Source organism: Sarcophilus harrisii, chromosome 5, assembly GCF_902635505.1.
Source record: "Sarcophilus harrisii chromosome 5, mSarHar1.11, whole genome shotgun sequence".
Classification (NCBI taxonomy): Eukaryota; Metazoa; Chordata; class Mammalia; order Dasyuromorphia; family Dasyuridae; genus Sarcophilus; species Sarcophilus harrisii.
The window spans coordinates 67,668,472-67,691,350 of NC_045430.1; the positions used below are offsets into that span (position 1 = coordinate 67,668,472).

Consider the following 22,879-nt stretch of genomic DNA (forward strand, 5'->3'; position numbering starts at 1 on the left):
ACATTTGAACATAGTTCCAAATAGCTTTCTAGAATGGAGCTGAAATAATTTGCAGCTTTATTAGTAGTTCGTTAGCAGGCTTCTTTTTCCTTATCTTTTCCAACATATATCATTTTCTTTATTGTCAACCTTGCCAATCTAATGGGTATAAGATAGAACCTCAGAGTTGCTTTAAATTTACATTTTCCTAATTCTTGGTGATTGGCATAATTTTTTCATATAACTTGCTAGTTTGGATTTTTTTCTTTGTGTATCATTTGGGGAAATATAGCATTTTTATTTCATATTTGAATCTGTTGTTTTTATAAACTAGAAATGAGATCTTTATTAATTTCCTAAAAATTTCTCATCTCCCTTCTCCTTTTCCTATTAACTGTTTCCTTTCTAATTTTTATAGCTGCACTAATTTTGTTATATTAAAAAAACTAATCAAAAGTGGCTATTTTATCTTTGTGATCCTGTTACTGTAACTATTTGCTATTCTCTAATTTGTTTATGAGTGACCTGAGTCATATATCCATTTGGGCCTATCATGGTTTATGGCAGAAGGTTTTCATCTGCTAAGACCTGGCATATTGCTTTCCAGCTTTATATGAATAATGAGTTTTTACCCCAGAAGCTCAAGACTTTTGGTTTACTGAACATAGACTACTCAGTTAATTTTCTCCTTTTTCCAATTGTTTCTGTACCTTATCTGTTCCAGTTAATCAACCTTCCTATTTTTTAGCCAGTATCAGATTATTTGATGTTATTACCTTGTGATGTAGCTTGAGATTGATAGTCTTTCTTCCTACAGTTAAAATTTTTTTTGTTGAGTTCTGTTGAATTTTTTTTGTAGATAAACTTAATTATCATTTTTTCCCTTGCTCCATAAAGTAATCCTTTGGTAGTTTGGTTGTTATGGCATTGAATACCTACAAGTAAGTAGCATTGCCATTTTTTATCATATTGGCATGGCCTACACATGAGCCTTTAATATTTCTCGAGTTATTTAAGCTTGTCTTTAATACTATAAAGAGTGCTTTACAATTATATTCATACCATGTGTGTTGGCAGATAGATCAGATATTTTATATGTTCTGAATTTATATTAAATGCAATTTCTTTATTTCTTCCTCTTATGGTTTGTTGATAAAATGAAGAAATGTTGATAATTTCTGTGGATTTTTTTTTGCATTCTCCAATTTGCTGAAGTTATTGTTTCATTTAATTTTAGTTAACTCTCTTTATATGTCAGTTATATCATCAACAAAAAGGGACTTTTATTTCCTCCTTGCTTCTGCTTAGTCTGTTAATTCACATTTTAGGTCTGTGTCTTTTGTTTGTGACCCCTTAATAACTATTATTATTGTTTTATTGTGTGTTATTTGCTATTTCTGCCTATACGTCTCAGTACATGGTCAGATTTTATAAAAGTTCTATGTGGTGCAGAGAAATGTATATGTCCTTTTGTTTCATTTAAAAGATGTTAGAAGTTTTTTTTTTTTTTTTACCTCTACTTTATTCAGCAATTTGTTTAGTTCCATATTTTTCCTTTTAAAATTCTTTGTTAAGACTTATTCAAAACAGAGAAGGGTATTAACATCTTCTGTCACTACTGTGGTACTACTATGTCTTCTTGTAGCTCAATTAATATTTCCTTCATGAATTTGGGTGCTAAGGCATTTGGAGCATATTAAATTTAATACTAATATTGGTTTATTGTCCATGGTTCCTTTTAGCACAATGTAATTCTTTGTTTATCCCTTTAAACTTTTTGAGTGTTTATTTTTGCTTTATCACATAGCACAATTGTAACTCCTGGTCTTTTTTTTTTGGAGTTACTTGATACTTAGTAAAATTTTTCCATTCCTTCAGTTTTATCCCCTGTAGGACTTAGTTTTTTTTATTTTTAAAATAAATTTTAATAAATTTATTTATTATTTATAAATACTAGTGGTTAATTTTCTTATCAAATCTTTCACTCTTTTGTTGTTTAATTTATTGTTTAATTTGTTTAATTTATTCACATTTAAAGATATAAGAATTGCTTTATATTTTCCTCTATTTTGTCTCTAATATTGGGCAATTTTTCATGCTATGATTTTTTTTCCTTCTTCCCATAATTGTGCCACAGAAGTAATTATATATATGAATTATTGGAACAAAGTGTTCGTTAGATGTTTGGTAGAATTTACTTGTAAATCCATCTAGTCCTGAGTCTGTGCCATTTCTATAAATCAGTACTCATCCTCCTATGTAGTACTAAAACATGTCATGGATTCAGCCACTTTTGTTTTTAAGTCAAAGTTTCATTATGTTGGCAAAATACTGTTAGCAAAGCAATCTGCTGGAGAGTATATTGGAATTAAGTTCATGAGAAAGTGTTATTTCTTTGAAAGTAAGAGAAATAAAAACCACTAAATATGTGGCAACCCTTCCTGTCCTGCTACTATTCTTCTCATAGCATGTTCTGTTTCTGTTTCTGTCTCCTACCTATAGAAGCTCTTGTTATTCATGTATTGAGAGTTACTCCCTATCAGAAGCCTAGTGTAAAAGGCTTCTGACATCCATGCAGATAAATTCTGCTTATCTAGCATTTCTTTTCACTAGCTCTGTGTGTTGTATTTTGCCTTGCAAAGTGGTGATGATAAATCAGAATAGCAACACGAATGTCAGGGCAAGAAAGAGATGATTACACTCCAATATAGTCAGTATTTCTTCTGATAGGAGGTGGTGGTGATGAGCAGGAGCTCCTCCAGGAATGTCAGGTCCTCTGTAGGATACTTTTTTTAAATTAAAACTTTTTATTTTCAAAACATGCATGGATAATTTTTGAACATTGACCCTTGCAAAACCCTGTGTTCCAATACCCCCGCCCCCTTTCCTCCACCCCTTCTCCTAAGTGGTAAGTTATCCAATATATATGTTAAACATGTGCAATTCTTCTATACCTATTTCTACAATTATTGTGCTTCTTCAGGATACTTTTGACAGTCAATAATTCTACATTTCATATCAGGTTCATCTGCAGCAAAATGGCCAAGATGACATGAGCCTATTGAATGTAAATTGTCTTAGAAGCTGGGTCCAAACTAAGACTTCTCCTGTACCATTAAATCCCCCTCAGTACTTCCTGGTCCACCTTCCCCTTCCTGGAGACCTTCATTAGGACAAAGAAAACTCTAGCCCTCTAAGTGACCATTCCCCTGTCTCCTCCAGTGGATCCTGCTCGATGAGAGGAATCCACAGCTTTCCCCCAGAGTCAGCGCCACATCACTAACACACTCGTCTTTTCTTACTCCTTAGTCATTGCACAACTCAGGTTTAGGTCTGAATTTACCTGCCCCTTTATTGGTCACACTGCTTAGTGTTAGAATTATGTCCCTGATCCTTATTCATTTCCTACTGAAGTTGTTCAGTTCAGGATGACACAGTTTCTGCTTGGTTCCTGTTTCTGCCCTTACCATATTATGCAGTGTTAGGTATACTCCCTCTGTGCTGGATCTGCGACATCTCTTTAGTGTGTTAACGATCTGGGCCAAAAGTCCAATTGGTTGGGTTCCCTTATAGTGAGCACACAGGCTCATACCTTTCTCTCTATGATGACTTGGACTTCAAAAATCAGTTTCTCCTCAGATTCCTCACTGGCTTCTCCTCATTGGTTTTTCCTTGTATTTCACCATCACTATTTGGTGTTCTTACCTCCAACTTTGTTGGAATAGTTGTGGGGCAGAATGGGGCTGTACTGTTTCCTCCAACCCTGCCATCTTTACTGGTCAGAAGAAATGATATTTGAATAGGATGTGGTTGGAAGAATCTATGTTGTGTCAGCAGCTAGATTACTTATTCATTGGTCCTGGCTTTTTTTTTTTTTTTTTTGTTAAGCTAGAGAAATCGAGGATGATGATAATTAAGAAAAGGTCATTAGACTTAGCAGTGAAAAGTTTGTAAATTGTAACTTTCAGCCTATAAGTAATGTCTGAAACCAGGTTGTAAGGAACTAAGCAATATATAATTTATTTAAAATAGATTTGGAAAGGGGTAGACACATTTTTCATAAAAATGCTGCTTTGGGGATGGATTAGGGGAGGAAAGAAGCTAAATAAACTCCATAAGGTTTAAGATTAATTTACTATTTAATTCCATTTAATTCTGACCCACTCTCACCATCATGTTCTTTGACCTTGGTTTCTGATTAAGTAAAGGATACTTTGTTTCTTTAGTATCTCTTTTGTAAGTATTTTCCTCTGCTTGTTTTTTTAGGGAAGTTCAGGAAATATTTGTAACTTTGCCTTATTTTGTGTGCTCTTTTCTTTAGATGTATTTTTTAAAATGAGAAAAACCTTTATTAAAAAATTGAAAAAAAAGAAACACAATTTTTTTCATTGCCTGGATTTCCTTCTGTACTTTTCCCTCTACTTCCCAAAAGTCAACAAATAATATTTTAAAAAGAAAAAGGTTAAAAGAGGAAAAAAATTCAATAAAAGTGATTCACCTAATTTTAAAAAATTACATTATGTCCAATGTGAATCCTCCAGAAAAAAGCAGGAGTATTCTCTTATACCTTCTTGGAGGCTAAAATTTGTCAATATAACTTCTTAGCACTCAGTTTCAATTATTTTGTTGTAGTTCTTTCCATTTACATTGTTGTAATTGTGTTTTTGTATATTGACTCGGCTTACTTTGCTTTTCATCTGTATATATTTCTCTGAATTCTTTACACTCATCATTTCTTTTAAGACTTTGTGTTCCAAATTTTTCTTCCTTCTCAAGATGGCAGGCAATCTTGTATAATTTAAATATGTACAATTGTTTTAAAAATATTTTCATGTTTGTCAGATTCACTTTTACTCACTTTACTCAGCATCAATCCATGTAAGTCTTTACAAGGCTTTTCTGAAATCTGCCTGTTGATCATTTCTTAAAACACAATAGTATTATTACATATTATATTCATATACCCCAATTTGTTTAGTCATTCCCCAGTTTCCACTCAATTTCCAGTTCATTGCAGACCCAGTACACTCACCATTTCTTATAGTATTGTAATGTTCTATTAATTTATGTACCCTGTTTTGCTTATCAATTTCCCAATTGGTGGGTGTTAACTTTGTTTCTAAATTCTATGCTACCAGAAAAAAAATTACTCCTATTAATATTTTGGAGAATATAATCCCTTTAAAGTTTTTTTTTTATCTCTTTGGAATATATTTCTATTAGTAGAATCTGTGTCAAAAGATATGGATGATTATTTTAGTCACTTTGTTGTTTTTTTTTAAGTTAATTTTTATTATCTCATCCCTTCATCCCCACCCACTCCCTAACTCCCTAAGAGAATTATCAATCTAATGTAGATTATTTAATAATAGGTGCAATCATGTAAAATATATTTCTAAATTGGTTATGTTATGAAAGAGGAAACAGGTTTTTAAAAAAAGAACCCTGAAAAAAATATAGTTAATATAGTATGCTTCCATACACATTTAGAAGTCATCAGTTCTTTCTCAAGATGTAGATAGCATTTTCCCTCCTGAATCCTTTGAAACTGTCTTAGATCATTGTATTGCTGAGAAGAGCTAAGTCATTCATAATCGATCCTCACACAATGTTGTTGTAACTGTGTACAGTGTTCTTCAGGCTTTGCTCACTCACTTCAATTGCATCAGTTCATGTAAGCCTTTCCAGATTTTTTTCAGAAATCTGCCTGTTCACTTCTTATAGCACAGTAGTATTCCATATTACATTCATTTGTCCCCAGTTGATGGGCATTCTCTAAATTTCCAATTTTTCCAAGCAGCTAGAAGAAGAGCTGCTATAGTTGTTTTTTCTATATGTAGGTCCTTTCTCTCATTTTGGGGTAAAACTGGGCCTAAAGGATATATGTGGTTGCTCTTAAGGCATAGTTCTAAATTGCTCTGCAGAATGGTTAGATCAGTTCAGAACTTCACTCATAGTGAGTTACTAAATGTCCTGATTTTCCCACATGCTCTCTAATATATATCATTTTCCTTTTCTATTAGCTAATCTGATAAAATTAGGTGATACCTCAGAATTGTTTTAATTTATATTTTTCTCATCAATAATGATTTAAAATTTTTTTTTCAAATGACTAAGTAACTGATTTTTTTTCATCTGGCAACGGCCTATTTGTCAATTGGAGAATGACCTGTATTCTTATTAATTATGTATTTGAGAAATGAAGCTTTTATCAGAGATACTTGCTGTAAAGATTTTTTTCCCAGCTTTCTGCTTTCCTTGTCATCTTGGTTGCATGGATATTGTTTGTGCAGTACCCTTTTAATTTAATATAATCAAAATTACTCATTTTACATTTTGTAATGCTCTTTGTCTCTTACTTGGTTATAATTTCTTTCTTTTACATAAATCCGATGTAACTATCCCTGCCGATGTAACTATCCCTGCTCTCCTAATTTGCTTATGATATAATCCTTTATGTCTAAATTAAGTACCCATTTTGACCTTATTTTGGTATAAGGTATTAGATGTTAGTCTATACCTAGTAGACTAATATTTATCTAGCGTACCCAGCATCTGTCATACTGTTTTCCAGTTTTCTCACCAGTTTTTGTCAAATAGTGAATTCTTGTTACAGAAGCTGGGTTCTTTTAGTTTGTCAAAAATTAGGTTACTATAGTTATTAACTTCTGTATCTTGTGTATTTCCTTATTACTGTCCATTGATCCACCACCACTCTATTTCTATTAGTACCAGGTAGTTTTGATAGTTATTGCTTTATATTATATTTTGAGATCTAGTACAGCCAGAACATCTTTTACTATTTTCCATTAATTCCCTTGATTTTATTTATCTTTTCTTCTTTCAGATGATTTTTGTTGTGATTTTTTTCTAGCTCTGCCAAAAATTTTCTTGGTAATTTTGATTGATATGACACTGAATAAATAAATTAATTTAGGCATAATTGATTTTAATTTTTTTTATTTTGGCTCTGCTTACCCATGAATAATTGATATGTTTCTAGTTATTTAGCTCTGATTTTATTTGTGTGAAAAGTGTTTCGTAATTTTGTTAATAGAGTCCATATTGTTCCTGGGTTTATCTTGGAAGATAGGCTTCCAGATGTTTTAAACTGTTTTAACAATCATTTTAAGTAGAATTTCTCTATCTCTTGCTGCTGGGCTTAATAAATAGAAATTCTGATGATTTTTGTGGATTTTTTTTATATCATGCAGCTTTACTAACGTTGTTAATTATTTTGACTAGCTTTTTAGTTGATTCTCGGGATTCTCCAATTTATACCATCATATATACCAACACCAACATGGTTTTGGGCATGTGGAAAGACCTAGTGTTGCTGTTTGCCCATGTGCCTGCTGCTGTGCTGAGTACAGGGACCCTGGTGTTGTCATCTGCCCTTTTCTTACCTTTTACCTGAGTAAGACAGATCTTTCTTTTTAGGCTAGAAAATTGTGTCATTCTGTCTTTTTGTTGATTCTGCCATTCCAGAATTCATTATGGGGTACTGGTCTATAGTGGTTTGGAATATGGAAGAGTTCAGGTAATTTTCCTGCTTGCTCTACTACTTTGACTCCCTAATCAGTTTCTTTGCATAATTCTAAATTACTTTTTAGAATATTGGTAATTCACATTAATTCATTCACATTAATGTCTCCCATCTTCAATCATCCCAATATCTCTAGGAAAAAAATACCTCAGACTTATTTATTTGAGTTTCTTTTCTTATTTGTGTTAGAATATTGTTATTTAATTTGATTGTTAATAGTTTGCAGTTCTTATTTTAATAGCTATTTAGTCATATAGACCAGTTCTCTATTGAGAAAAGACTCTTGGTCTCTCTCTCTCTCTCTCTCTCTTTTTTTTTTTTTTTTTGGCTGACTGTCTTTACTATCAAACCCTTGTCAGAGATATCCAGCAAAAAAGTTTGTTTTTTAACCCCCTGTAAATTGGCTATTTTATTGTGGTTTCATTAATTTTCTCAATTTCATGTAATCGAACCACTCCAGTATCTTTGCCAAGAAAACTCCATTTTAGAAGTTACTTTGGGAAGACATTCTATAATATACAAAAAAGAGAATATAGTACTAACATTGTTATTAGTTTTATTCAATCCAGATAGTTAATTTCTCATCAATAGCTGACTTTTTTTTTTAATTTAATAGCCTTTTATTTACAGGTTATATGTATGGGTAACTTTACAGCATTGACAATTGCCAAACCTCTTGTTCCAATTTTTCCCCTCCTTCCCCCCACCCTCTCCCCCAGATGGCAGGATGACCAGTAGATGTTAAATACATTAAAATATAAATTAGATACACAATAAGTATACATGACCAAAACGTTATTTTGCTGTGCAAAAAGAATCAGACTCTGAAATATTGTACAATTAGCTTGTGAAGGAAATCAAAAATGCAGGTGGGCAAAAATATAGGGATTGGGAATTCAATGTAATGGTTTTTAGTCATCTCCCAGAGTTCTTTTGCTGGGCATAGCTGGTTGTTCATTACTGTTCCATTGGAACTGATTTGGTTGATCTCATTGCTGAGGATGGCCTGGTCCGTCAGAATTGGTCATCATATAGTATTGTTGTTGAAGTATATAATGATCTCCTGGCCCTGCTCATTTCACTCAGCATCAGTTCGTGTAAGTCTCTCCAGGCCTTTCTGAAATCATCCTGTTGGTCATTTCTTACAGAACAGTAATATTCCATAATATTCATATACCACAATTTATTCAGCCATTCTCCAACTGATGGGCACCAATCAGTTTCCAGTTTCTGGCCACTACAAACAGGGCTGCCACAAGCATTCGTGCACATACGGGTCCCTTTCCCTTCTTTATGATCGCTTTGGGATATAAGCCCAATATTAACACTGAATAGCTGACTTTTTTTTTTTTTTTTTTTAAAGGGCAGCTACTTACTGACTTCAGTTGATGATTATGTTTTTCATTGTTCATTGAACAGAGTATCCATTTTCTCATAACACCCCACCATTTCTTTTTCCCCCCTTGTCAACTTTATCAATCTGATGGGTATGAAGTTGCATTTCAGAGCTGTCTTAATTTGTATTTCTCTAATTATCAGTGATTTATTTTTTCATATGATTAGCGATAGCTTGGATTTCTGCTAAAAACTGCCTATTTGTACATATTCTTTGAAAATTTATCAGTTGGGGAATAGAGTCAATTGCTTATCCATTAGAATCAATTCCCTTTATCTTAGGAAGGAGACCTTCATTAGAGAAAGCTGTTGCAAAGATTTTTCCCCACTTTCCCACATTGATTCTAATTTTAGTTGCATTGATTTGTTTGTGTGTAAACTTTTAAATTTTATGTAAACAAAATTGTTAATTTTACCTCCTGTAAAATTTTTTATCTCTTGTCTGGTCATCTTCATCTATTTAGACAGCTGGAATTTCTTCCATATTCAGATTTGTTTATGATGTCACCCTTTATGTGTAAATCATGTACCCATTTAGAGCTTGATTAGATATTAGATATAAGATATCAGAATTTGGTCTATACCTAGAATATCCCTGGGGTAACTCAGTGATTCAGGGGATAGAGCACTGACCCTAGAGTCAAAAGGATCCGCATTCAAATCTAACCTCAAGCACCTAATAGCTATGTGACCCTGGGCAAGTCGGTTAACTCCGTCTCAGTTCCCCAACTGTAAATTTGAGCTGGAGAAGGAAATGGCCAACAATTCCAGTATTTTAGCCAAGAAAGTCCTGAATGGGGTCATGGAGAATTGAATGTGACTGAAATGACTCAACAACAGTAACAGAATCTTGCAGACAGCTTTTCAACTTTCCCAGCAGTTTTTGTTGAATTGTGAGTTCTGTCCCCAGTAGCCATTATCTTTGAATTTATCAAAGGTTAGACTACTAGGTGTCTTTGCTTCTGTATAATGTCTAGTATCAAATTATTCTAATGATTTTAACTTTGTACTATAGTATGAGATTAGTTATCACCAAGCTCCCTTCCTTTCCACTTTTTGTTAATTACTTCCTTTCTACTTTTTGTTAGTTACTTTTTAAGACTATTTGATAGTCTTACTAATTTGTTCCTCCAGATGAATTTCATTGCCATATTTTCAAGTTTGATTGTTATGGTGTAAAATAACTAAATCAATTTTGAGTAGTACTGTCATTTTATTATATTAGCTCAACCTAGAAATGAGAAATTAATATTTCTTCAATTATTTAGATGTACTTGTAACTTTATTCATATGATTTCTTTGTGGTGGGATTTTTTTTTTGCTCATACTTACATTCTCCTCTTTGACTTTGTACTTTATATTAGGTCAGAGGTTTGGGTTTATTGGGGTAAGGGAGGTTGTCTTTTTTTGTCTTCTGCCCAGATGAGTTTTACAGTTCAAACTGGGAAACTGAAGGTTTCAGTCCTCCCAGAGTGATGTGCTCCTGGGAGAAGTCTTCTTGATCTGAGCTTTGCAAGTTCCTAACCGGCCTTTTGGTCTTGGATTGTCTCTAGTTGGACATTTGAGTAGATCGCTCCTTCAGTTAGCCATTGTTGACCTACTTGAAGGTTTTCAGTTAGAGCAACTACAGGGAGCACATTTTACTCTAAGACTTCTACCCTCGATATTGCAGTGCAGGTCTCTTGGTCATAGAGGTCTTGGTGCATAGACGAGAAGTACGCCACCATTCTTCTCTTTGTTCATAATAAATCATAAAGAAATCTATTTTCAAACAAGTCTTTTGTATATATACAATCTTACCCTTTATTAAAGATGAAAGAAAATTTGCATCTTAGTGATATGGATGTGCTTGTTTATTTTACATAAAGAATTAAATTTTAACAAAATATTCGATGTTGAAGGATATAGAGCATCTTGAATGTTTTTCAGAGTTGATTGATGTCAATGCTAAGAATGCTGTTTCACTTAAGTATGTTTAGAACCATTTCAGAAATTGTTAGAAATTCTTCCCTATTACCAAACTAAAATTCATTTAATGACTTTTTTGGAAACTCACTTTTTAAATCTGTATTGCTTGAGAACTTGCCAAATTCCTCTTATTTTTTATTTCAGTTGAGCATGGTTTATGAAAGAGAAGTATTTCTGAAACTGTCTTCAGACACTTCAGATGATCTATTTTAACTTGTTACAGTTAAGCCTTAAGCCTTTGGGAAGATTATTTTCAATTATAAAATCATCTGTAGTTATAAACATTTCTAAAGATCCATTTCCATCTTATTATTTAATATAGTAACTTTTTTTAGTAAAATTTTAAAATTTATCTTTTAATATGAAAGTTACAATGCAGTAAAAATTATATTTTCATTGCTCCCAGCTTTATTTTTTGCCTCAAATCCAACTTTCCCACCATTGCTCAGCACCATCTGAATAGACTCTTCTTAACAAAATTTTTCTGCTCTACACCTTCATTTGTGAAAAAATTACATTGACTTCAAGATATGTATTTTCCCTTTTTGTGTGACTCTTCTAAAGGGCAACAAAGCAGCAATTCCTTATGTATGCTTCTTTCATAGACATTTTACATAAAGTACTAATGGTGCCATGTTAAAATATCAATTGTTTCATCCAACTGAATGGTAAACTTTGGTCTGATCTTAAGGCTGGCAGTGAGCTGCTGACATTGGTCATTATTAATTTCAGAATTTGATAAAAGAATTTTATGAATTTCATCTTCATGGATTTAGCAACATAATAGTGGCAGGCAGCATAAGGTTTCCTATCACATAGGGCTTTTTAGTTTTTCCAATTAAATAAGAAATTTTGTAAGATGCAAATAAATACTTTCCGTTGACACAACAAATTTCTCAAAGCATAGATTTTCTTTATTTGAAGATTTTAAAAGTACTTAAATATTCTTTTTTTTTTTCCCAGTATGCTGAGTGCTTGGTATTAAGATGACATTTTAGTTTGGCTGATTTCATGCTCCCTACAGCCAAAACTTCGTTACAAATTAAACAAGAGATTTTTCTACACCATCATCATTATTAGAAGTAAATTCATATTACAAAAATTAGACATTTCTTTTTCTTTTCAATTTAGGTATATGACAGCCTGCTAGTGAAGACTCTACTACATTGCCATCAATATTTTTTATCTCTTCTGTCTAAATTAAACTATCCATTTTGAATTTTGAGTTAACTTTTGGTTATTGCATTCAGAAACTTTTTACTGTTGCCAGGTTTTTTGGGACCCATAGTTTAGGAAGCTTTGATTTATATAGCTTGTATATTGAGCCTTTATCAGAGAAATTTGACTACTTCACTCTTAACCCCAGGTGCATTAAGTTTCAGGTAATTGAAACCACCCATTTTATTTCTTGTAATTGATGCTATCTGTTTAAGAAAACATTTTCTACCCATGGTGATAGAGATATATGATTGCCTTCTTTTCCCCCCTCATAACCTTAACTGGGCCTTCACAGAATTAGGTAATTCTACTCCATTTTCTTTCCCAGCTTATTATCCCACCCTCCACATCAGAGCTTCCAAAATCTTTTTCATCCCTTCTTAGTGTCTTGTTTCTCTCTTGAACTTTGTGGTTGCACTCCTTGAAAAGATTCAATATATTAAGTGCCTTCATTTTCTCTTCTCTCATTCTGTTCTTATTCCCCCATAATCCAACTTCCATCTTCATCATTCTAAGAAAACTGCTCTCTCCAAAGTTACAATGCAGTGGTCCTCAAAGTGTAGTCCAAAGAATTGTTGGGTCTCTGAAACCCTTTTAGAGGGTCTACAAATTCAAAATCATTTTTTATTTCTAATATAGTAAATAGCTATAAATATAACCCATGTGAACAAAAACTCTTTGAACAGATCCTCGATAGTTTTTTTTTTTTTTTTAACATCATGAAGATACTGAGAATAAAAGTTTGAGAATCACTTTTACAATGAGTGCTCTTTGCCAAATCCAGGGCCTTTTCTTCGCATTCTCTTTGATCTTTCTGTCTGTCACTGTTGAGGTCCTCTTTCATACTCTTTTCTTTCTAGATTTTTGAGACACTACTCTTGCTTATTCTCTTTTACCTATCTGATTGCTTTCTTTGCTGGATTCTCAATCCCTCCAACAGGAATACCTTCTCTTCTTTTCTCTTTTTTTTCTCCATTACAACTTCACATTGTGATATCACTAGTTTTTATTATTTCTTTATTATTTATTATTTCTTTATTATTTATTTATATACTGACAATTTTTAAATGTATCTATCTTGCCTTTACTTCTCTCACTGACCTCCAATCACACATCTGCACCTGCCTTTCGGACATCTCCAACTGGATCAATAGACTTAAACCCAGTATGTTTAAAACTGAAATAATTATCTTTTCCTTAAAACCCCTGTCTTCCCTCCCTCCCTCCCCCCATTGTTATGGTCCTTCCTTGTTACTGTAGAGAGTAACTCTATCCTTCCAGTGCTTGGAATGTTTGATGTTTGATCTGTCTCTCACCCCTGTTTTCAGTCTGATATATATGGATCGCAGTACCCTCTCCTCATTTAGTAGGTCATGCTATCCATATCCTCACCCAATCAAAATCCTGATAGCTATTGTCATAGATCTCCAGATCATTTTCCTTTTTTTTTTTCCTTAATGAGTTCATTTTTCATACCTGGTTCACAACTGGTTCATAATTTTTCTGTCCTCAGCTTCTGCTCTTATGCCTTAGGAGACTTCAGCATAAATATTGATCCTCCCTTGAATATCCTAACCACTCAGTTCTGCATCTTACTTACCTCCTATGAGCTATTCTAATTAACTTCAGTCGCTTAGAAAGATGATCCTGACTTTAGCTTCTTAGGATTTAAATGTGTTGGTACTCAAAGGATAAACATATTTGGTCCTTCCTTGTGGATGTACTTGCACAAGCTTTTTATTATCTGTTAAAGCTTGCGTTCTACTTTCATAATCATTGAGAACTCAGAACTGTTTTCACTCTAGAGTAAGATTTTAATTCAGATGCAAGATAATTACAATAAAGAAAATAATTATAGTAAAGTATCATAGAGAACTACATTTATTGAAACAAGAGGATTGTTCATCTGCCTCCCTGAAAAATTTAATAGTAATGTAATATTGTAAATTTGGTAACTGATGAGTGGTCAAAGGATATGAAACAGATATGAGGATATAAGAATCCTTAGAAAAAATGATATGAGACAGTTTGTAAGGGGAGAAATCCAAATTATCAAGAATCATGGTTTTAAAAAATGCTCAAAAATATTTAATAATTAGACATATGCAAATTAAAACAACTCTGAAGGTTTGCTTTACACCTATCAGACTGATCATGACAACAGAAGAAGAAAATGACAAATGTTAGAGGGGCTGTGGGAAAATAGCTATAAATTGGTACATCCTTTCTGTAGGGCAGTTTGGAACTATTCTCTGAAAGATATCAAATTGTTCATAGTTTTTCACCCACCTGTACTGTTACTGTGTTTCCACAAAGACAACAAAGAAAGGACTTATATATGCAAAAATAGTTGTAACAGTTTTTGGGACTGTCTTTTTTTGGGGAATGGCTAAACGGATTATGGTGTAAGATTATAGCGGAATATTAGTGTACTTTAAGAAATGAAAAGGATAATTTCAGAGAAAATTGAAGACTTCCATGAACTAATGTAGAGCAAAGTAAGTAGTAATTTGATAATATTGTTTATTCACTAATTATAATTTAGAAAAATTTTTGGATGTCAGGCTACTATTTGACAAGAATAGAAATTATTTAGACATTTAGAGAAGCAACAAGACCCAATCACTTATATATTGTAATTTGTGAAGAAAAATTGTACAGTGTATTGTACAGTATTCAGCTGTTGTAACACCTTGCACATAAATATTTTATCAGTGTGCTTAATAAATATTTATTGAAAAGGATGGAAGTGATTTAATTTCATTTAATGGGAGGTTTTTGTATAGCTTTTGATTCTATTTGTCTGAAATTTATCAAGTAGTATGTAACTAGAACACAATCGATAGGATTAGTACAAAAATTCTCATTATTACAAGTTTATTGTACTTTATATTGAGCTGAAAATTAAAGCTTTCCTGAGATGAAGCTATAATATATTGCTTAATGGAGAAAAAAATGTTCAAGTTTTTGAGTGGTGTTATGTTTGGAAATATATAGTCCCTGTTAATAAATGGATCTTTTAGAAAAGTCGCCTATTCCTTTTAGAAAGAAAGTATTAACCTATGAAGCTGTCTTTGACTGAACCAGGGGTATTGGATTATGTCTGACTTGACAACTTGATAACTGATGGGAATTCAGCATATTTGAAGGATCTTCCCTTTCTCCAGCCCAAATCATCAGATAGTTTTTATAGCAAAAAATTCAAAATAATTTATAGTGCACAAGTCATACTTTGGAGTTAGGAAGAGCCTGTTATAAGTATTGCCTCTGACTCATACTGGCTATGTAACGCTGACCAAGATGTAACCTATTATAACCCCAGGCAACTCTAAAAGATGATTGTTATAGTCAAATTTCGAAGCTAAATCAGTACAAATAGTATCTATACCCAGAATTTCCCAAAGTAACAAAATAGCAAGTCTGGATTAATAAAGAATATAAACAAAAATAAAAAACCAAGGAGTAAAGCAAGATAATGATGTCTGAGTCCAAAAATTGTATTTTATATGTGCTAATGGTTTCCCTAAATATTAACTGTCTGTTAACTTTTAAATTGTTAAAAACTGGACTATCAGTAGGGACATAGTCTATTTGCTCATTGCAACCAAGTAAGGACATTAGTTTCTACTCCTTAATTGGAGTTTTTCTAGGAAGGTTGTGTTTTTATTTTGTTTTTTTACTGTTACTAGAGAAATACCTTGTGTTATTAAAACAACCTAGATATTGGTAAGGTTATCCCTTAAGTACTAAAACGCTAAGAGGGGGCAACAGCTGAAAAAGTTGCACTCTAATTTTTTCCCTAAACTTTCATTTTATGTTCCCCCTATATATAACTATACTTGGCACATATATATGTGAGTATATATTTTCATTTTCCTTTTTGTCTGCCTTCTGTTTTCATTTTCGTGATATCCATTTGTGTTCCTCTTGGTGCTATACATGCTTTTTCCCACTACTTACTTTAACTTAAGGATTGGCATGTTTTGACAGTTCATGACCTCAGACTTCATGATTGCAATTTAGACTTATGGCAAGTTAGTTTTCAAACTTCCTAGTTTAATTTGGTTAAATTAGTTTGAATTGGTTCAGCTAAGAATTCCTGATTTATACACAATTTATGGAAGGTTTCAGTTGGTTTAAAACAGTATCTCTTTAGTACCTAAATCTTTAACTTTTCAAATGCACCCATCTTACGATGTCCATTTCTGAGATTCCATCTCCTTTATTGTGACCCTAGATGAATTGCAAGGGTGTTACATGATCAGAACACTGGCAGTTTTTTACCTCCTTGCAGTGGAGTATCTATCTTGGTAATTCTTAAGGAGCCTTTAGATTTTGATGATATGAAATAATTGATTATTGATCTTTCTAAATATTCGCCTTCATTAGCAAGGAAAATAGATTATTGAGTATAAGTTATAAAATTAAATCAAAGACATTCTGGAATGATATCTTATCCTAATCCTTATTACTTTGTATATAACTTTTGTATATTAAGTTGAAATGGAATTGGCTTAATAAATTATAATAACTTAATAAAATGTAAATAATACATCCATAAAACGTTTCATTCACTGTTAATTTTTTTTTTCATTTTAAGAATTGTTTAGTTTTCTCTGAGATGGTCTATGACTTGATCCATAAAAAGTAGATACAAATACAAATAATCAAAATTATCCTTACCTCTAAGGGGTTCTCAAACTTTTTAAATAAGAGGGCCGGTTCACTGTCCCTCAGACAGTTGGAGGGCCGGACTATAGTAAAAACAAAATCTTTGTTTTGTGGGCCTTTAAATAAAGAAACTTCATAGCCCTGAGTAAGGGGAAATAAACATCCTTAGCTACTGTATCTGGTCCACGGGCCGTAGTTTGAGGACCCCTGCCTTACATTCTAATGATCATATTGGAATGGGCCACATGTTTTATAGATCAGTGGTGTCAAATTCAAATGGAAACAAGAATCATATATTAAAGATCCCTATGGTCTGGTGTATTAAATTAGAAAACAACATTAGCATTATCTATATTCTATATATTTTAAATTTATCTGCACTTGGAAGAGTTTTGGGTTTGATACCCTTGATAATGAGAAGTGATTTGGAGACCTGATTTGGGACAAGAAGAGGTTAAAATTAACATTAGAACCCAGGGGCAGAATCTAAGTTACAGTGGGAGAAAGAGAATTATGGTCAAAGTGCAGGCAGCATGGTGAAGAAATGGAAAGTAACTTATAGATCTGGTTATTGGCAAGATAAGGCATAAGGTCACCTAATAACATTCATATTAAGAACCATAACCTTTATTTACCAGAGTGTTCTCTGTGTTTTTAGTAACTATAGAGTAGGTAGCAGAGAGGAAGGTCTTTGAAAAACCTCTGTGTTTGTTTTTCACACACAAAGTACACTCTTTCTCCAGATAATTTCCTCTGTATTTCATACCATAAAACACCCAAAATTTCCCCAATGGATTCCCTCTACTGTAAGAGCAATCTTAATAGAGTTCCAATAATAGATTAAGAAAGGTCAGTTCAAAAAGGAAGAAAAAAAAAAGAACAAAAATAATCAAGTAAAACTTAACCATGTAAAGAGTTCCAGAAAAGTAATTAAGCACTCAGATTTGACTTTTATCAATCCCACAAAAACTTGTTGAGTTCTCCCACAACTAGCATAGAGCTAGAGAGGTAACTATTACTGGATTTCACAGATGCTGAAGATACTTATCCCTCTTTGATATTACTTTGCCATACTAATATGTACAATATTCATTGCTCAGGGATCAAACTTCCCAGTCACATTTCCTCCTCTCACATTTATTAGTCACCTCTTCCTTGGCTATGGCAGACAAATTTTTGCCTCTTGTCTCATGTTTACCAAAAAGTGGAGTCAGTAAAACAAATATGAATTAGGTAGCCAGCGTACAAATTTGAATTGAATATGGAACAGAAAATTTATTCTCACTTAGCCAAGGGAACAGAAGTTAGTGACTGATAATAATTACTGCTACAGTATGCTAGGAGTCTACTAATTAAGTAGAATTATTTCACAGTTCAATTTTGCTTTGGCTATTTGTCCAATCAAATACCAAGTCTGATCTTTCTGTTTCTCCATCCCTCTAATGATGATGCTTTTCTAGTTGAAAATCTAAGCTTGCTATTTCTAGCCACTAATTGTGGTAGCAACTGCCCCTGTCAAAAGCATTTCAGGACCTTCTAGAGCTTTTTGATGTCAATTACTAAACACAAAAGAGAAGAAGCAAAAGCAGTTAGGTGGTCCTTGGTACAAGACCTATTAATTAAGGCTGTGGTCTGTGTAGAAAGTGTGGGACCTTGGCAACCCCCAGCCTATCCATTTTTTTAATTAAAGCTTTTTTTAATTTTCAAAAACATGCATTTTCGACCCTTACAAAATCTTGTTCCCAAATTTTTTTCTCCTTCCCTTCCCTTTTATCTCCTCCCCTAGATGGCAAGTAATCCAATATATGTTAAACTTGTACAATTCTTCTATACATATTACCACAATTATCATGTCTATCCATTTTTTTTTTCTAGGAAAATGAAGGAGCTTTCTTTCCTACCTCCTGATACCAGAATCACATGATCTTATCACAACATAACTATATTTCAGAGAACAGTTCTGACTGCCTGTCAGAAGCCATCTCTTTTTCTACCAGATGTGACATCTGAGTCATCAAATTTTCTAGTTCAGCAGCTAGAAAAGAGATTTAGGGCTTGAGACTTGAGTTAATAAATAATGAACTAGAAACAAGTTCTCATCTCAGTTCCTCTTTTGTTTGGATTAGAAGCAGACAGGGAATATTTGTGTATGCTCTGGTAAATCAGTCTGTCTATTTACATTTTATGTGTGTCTACTATGTGCCATGTTATAAGGGCTAAAGAAATAAAGAAAGGCAAAAGATACTCCTTTCCCTTGATGGGGCTGGGGACAAGCTAATGGGAAAGACAACATGTGAACTACTATGTACAAAATAACAAAGTATAGGATAAAGGGGGAAAATAATCAACAGAGTGAAAGTACTAGAATTAAGAGGGATTATTAAAGGCTTCCTGTAGAAAATGAGGTTTTAGCTGATATTTGTAGGATGAGAGAGGAGAGCATTCCACGGAGGAAGGACAGACAGCCAGTGAAAATGCTTGGAGTTGTATTGTTCCCAGAATAGCAATAAAGCTGTGGTAGGCATGTAAAATAGAAAATAGAAAAAGACTGGGAAGATGAGAGGCTTTGATGAAAGGCTTTGAATACCAAAGAAGATTTTAAATTTGAAAAGGAGGCCCTAGTTCTATTCCGCTACAAGTGAGTAAAGCTAGGAAATATGGATGGCAGAGTAATTCAGTAATTGACACGGTATAAACTGTATTACAGCAAGGAAGCAAGGTATTTGAGAAAATAAAGTTGAACTAGGTCTATAATGGAGTGGTTAAAAAGTGTAGAGATCATTGTGAGAATGAAGAATAGGTCTAGGAGAAAGAAAGCATAAAAAGATAGGAGATTATGGTCTTTTGTAATTACAGAATTTAAACATTTGTAATGTTAAGAATGTGACCTCCTTTGTGGAGGGAGAGTAATGGAAGGGTTAAGTCTTGGGAGATGAGTAGATTAAGCAACTAAGTTTATCCTCTTGAATAAAGAAAGGAGTTGCAATGGAGATTGTGAGTTAGTAGTGAGAGAAGGAGCATGATCTGGGAGCCATTAGAAATCAGTTACTGGGATCTGGATTAAGTGATAAATACAGAGAAATGGAATGTCAAAAGAGAGGAATTTGTTAAATAATAGTTGTAGAGGGAGACTGGAGGTAGCAAGGGAGGTTAAGGAGTATTCTGATTCCCCTGTGGGAACAGTGATTTAGAGTGAAAGGAGATATGAGGAATTAGGCCTGTGTGAGTTCAAATGATAAACATTAAAGGAAGATATCTGAAACAAAAGGATATTTATTAATTACAAAGCAAGAGTTTTGGAGGAATGAGCCTATATGAAATGAGATGTTAGAGGGATAGTGTTGAAGTGAATAAGGATGATGGTGGCTAATAGTGTTGAGAAGGGGAATTGAAATTAAGAAAAGTTGAAAATACACTAAAATATTTAGAACAGTACTTTTTCTAACAGTAAATAACTAGAAGCCTATCAACAAATGCTTGTTTGACTTCTTGGGGGCTAAATCAATTGTTGTACATGAATGTAACAGAAAATTACAGTGCTATAAGAAAAAAGGAAAAAGAAGATTCAGAAAATTATGAGATCAATATAAATTAATGGTGAGAGAAGTACACCATGACTACAACAAATGGAAATAACAACAGAAGGATCTTAATTCTTTTTCGTGTTAATGACTAAGCTTTTCCCTTGTTGTTTGTCTATGACATCAGTAAAGAGATGTTATGATTTGTTAGTGAATTTTACGCGAGGGAAGGCTGTGCAGAGTCACTAACCTTCTCTCCTCTGGAGCCATTTGGGTCTTGTGGCAAGATATAGGTCTGGATGAGTGGAGGTGATCTGGGATGCTGTGGGATCTTGACTTTTCTGAGCTGAGGTCTTTCCCAAGTCTCAGTTTGCCCATTTAGTGATTTATGCTTTATAAGAAAGAAATGAGGCAAAATGGTCAAAAAATTTACCTGGGAGGGGAAGATCCTCAGGGTTTCTGGCCAGAACAGAAGAAAATGCTATTTATACTTCCTCTGAACCTTCCAAATCAACATGATGAACCCATTATTGGCTAGACATCCAGCCCACAAATCCTAAGATATCTTGCTGTGTTTTAGAGATCAAAATTTATATTCCTTTGGGCAGAGCACCTGCAGGTAAGGGCATGATTCCCCATGTGTACAGAGGAAAAAGAGAAAAAGAAAAGAAAGAAAGAAGGAAACAAAAAAAGGAAGGAAGAAGGAGGTAAGGGAGACATATTTCCCAACTGGGAGTGGCCAGTTGGATCCCTGATGCAATGCTATTACTGATGTGATTATTGTAGCAGATGATGTAGCACCGTGATTTAAGAAAAGCACCAAATGTTGGGGTTCAGGGATGTGAAGAATTCACAATGGCCATTTTCTTTGGCAAAAGGTAGGTTTATTTAGGAGAAGAGATTACAGATACAATGAAAGAATAAGAGACACCAGGAATGGTAAATGTGAAATAGAGTGTCTTTCATATGAAAGACAAATTCCTTATTGAAATTTAGGGAGCACCCCATAAGGTTGGTGCATAACCTTAGCTGGCAGGGTAAGTCCTGAAAAGGACTTAGCACACTAAAAGAGTTAGTTGTAAAGAGGAGAAGTGAGGTTAGGAGGAATACCAGGGAGCATTAAGGGAGGAGGAGGGGAAAGAGACCACGGGACTGAATGTCATGGCAGACTGACCCAAAGGAAAGAAGTGACCATAGCAACAACACAGCTTCCTTCCTTCCTTCCCTTCTTCTTTCCTTTCGTCCTTCCTTCCCTCCTTCCTTCCTTGTTTCTTTCCCTCCTCCGTCCTTTCCCTCTTCTCTCCCTCCCTCCCCGTTTTCCCTCCCTTCCTCCTGACTTCTTTTTCCTTCCTTTCTTGCCTCCTTTCCTTTATTTTTCCTTCACTCTCTTCTGCATTATTTTCCTTCCGCCCTCCCTCCTTCCCTTTCTCCTTTTCTACCTTTCCTCCCTTTTTGCTTTGGAGAGACACAGCTTTTTAAAGAGTGGGAGGATATAAGAAGGAAGGGGAGGAACCAGGGAGGAGTTGGGAAGAGAGCAGGGAGGAATCAAGGAGGAGCCCATCCACCTGGCTGACCAGGTCCTTAAATTGTCTCCAGATATGCTATCAAGACAGTTTCAGAGAGGCCGATCTGATTAAGAGTTTCAGTCTCACATAATTGAGACAATGGAGTCTGATTAACAGTTTCAACCTCTCATCATTATGTACTAAGTGAATAGTCTGGGAGAACTGACCAGATTATTAATAAAGGAAGTGGATGGGCTAGTTTTAGCAATTCCTGGGAAAAGGCTAGTTTAGGGTTCACATCAAGTGATATTTAGATAATTCACACAGTATATTTATATAATTAATTTTAATATTGTATTTTATATACAATACAATATGTTATATAATTTTTATACAATTAATTTTTAATCAAAAGATATTTATTCAATAGTCAAGGCAAACTTAACTATATAAAATTAAAATAAACTTTGATTTCCATATGAAACATAATCTATAATCAGTACATTTTCCTTTTTTTTTTCCTGCTCATCATCTTCTTGCTTAAGAATTGAAAATATATGTATTTTATTCAGATTTTATTATGCCTACAAGTTTCCTATTCCATGTCATCTTCAATCAAACTTTGTGTATTTAATAATTAGTCACAGAATTGTTAGTCAGAAACATCTGACATGTGATATTGTAAGAAACATTTGGAACATTGGGGCTACAGAACTGGGAATACTCATTGCCCATAGACAATTTTTCAAGTTTTCAATTTTTTCAAGTTGTCAACAACTTTTTTCATATTCACTTTGAATGAACAATTCCTTACCACTCCTTCAGCATCTTTAGCATGTTTTGAATTCGTAATTGGGAATTACAGATAATTTGGAAAATCAAGATCTTTCTTTAGCAAGTTACTACTTCTTTATTCCTGGAGTAGTTTTTGAAGTTGAGGCCATTTTGTCTTTTGTGGCCAAAGTAAACATAGTAGCTAACTGTGATTATACTACTCTAGCCTACTATTTCTTGCTGCTTCTTTTGATGGATCTGGCGTTAGCTGTACTGCTTTTCCTGACAACTAAGCATAAGAT

The 22,879-nt window shown here is 33.6% G+C and overlaps 1 protein-coding gene across 6 annotated transcripts in view; it reads left to right on the forward strand.

Moving 5' to 3' along the window:
• Positions 1-22,879, forward strand: part of KIF21A (kinesin family member 21A) — a 160,071-nt gene that overhangs the window by 36,263 nt on the left and 100,929 nt on the right. The gene's annotated exons all lie outside the window — the stretch shown is intronic.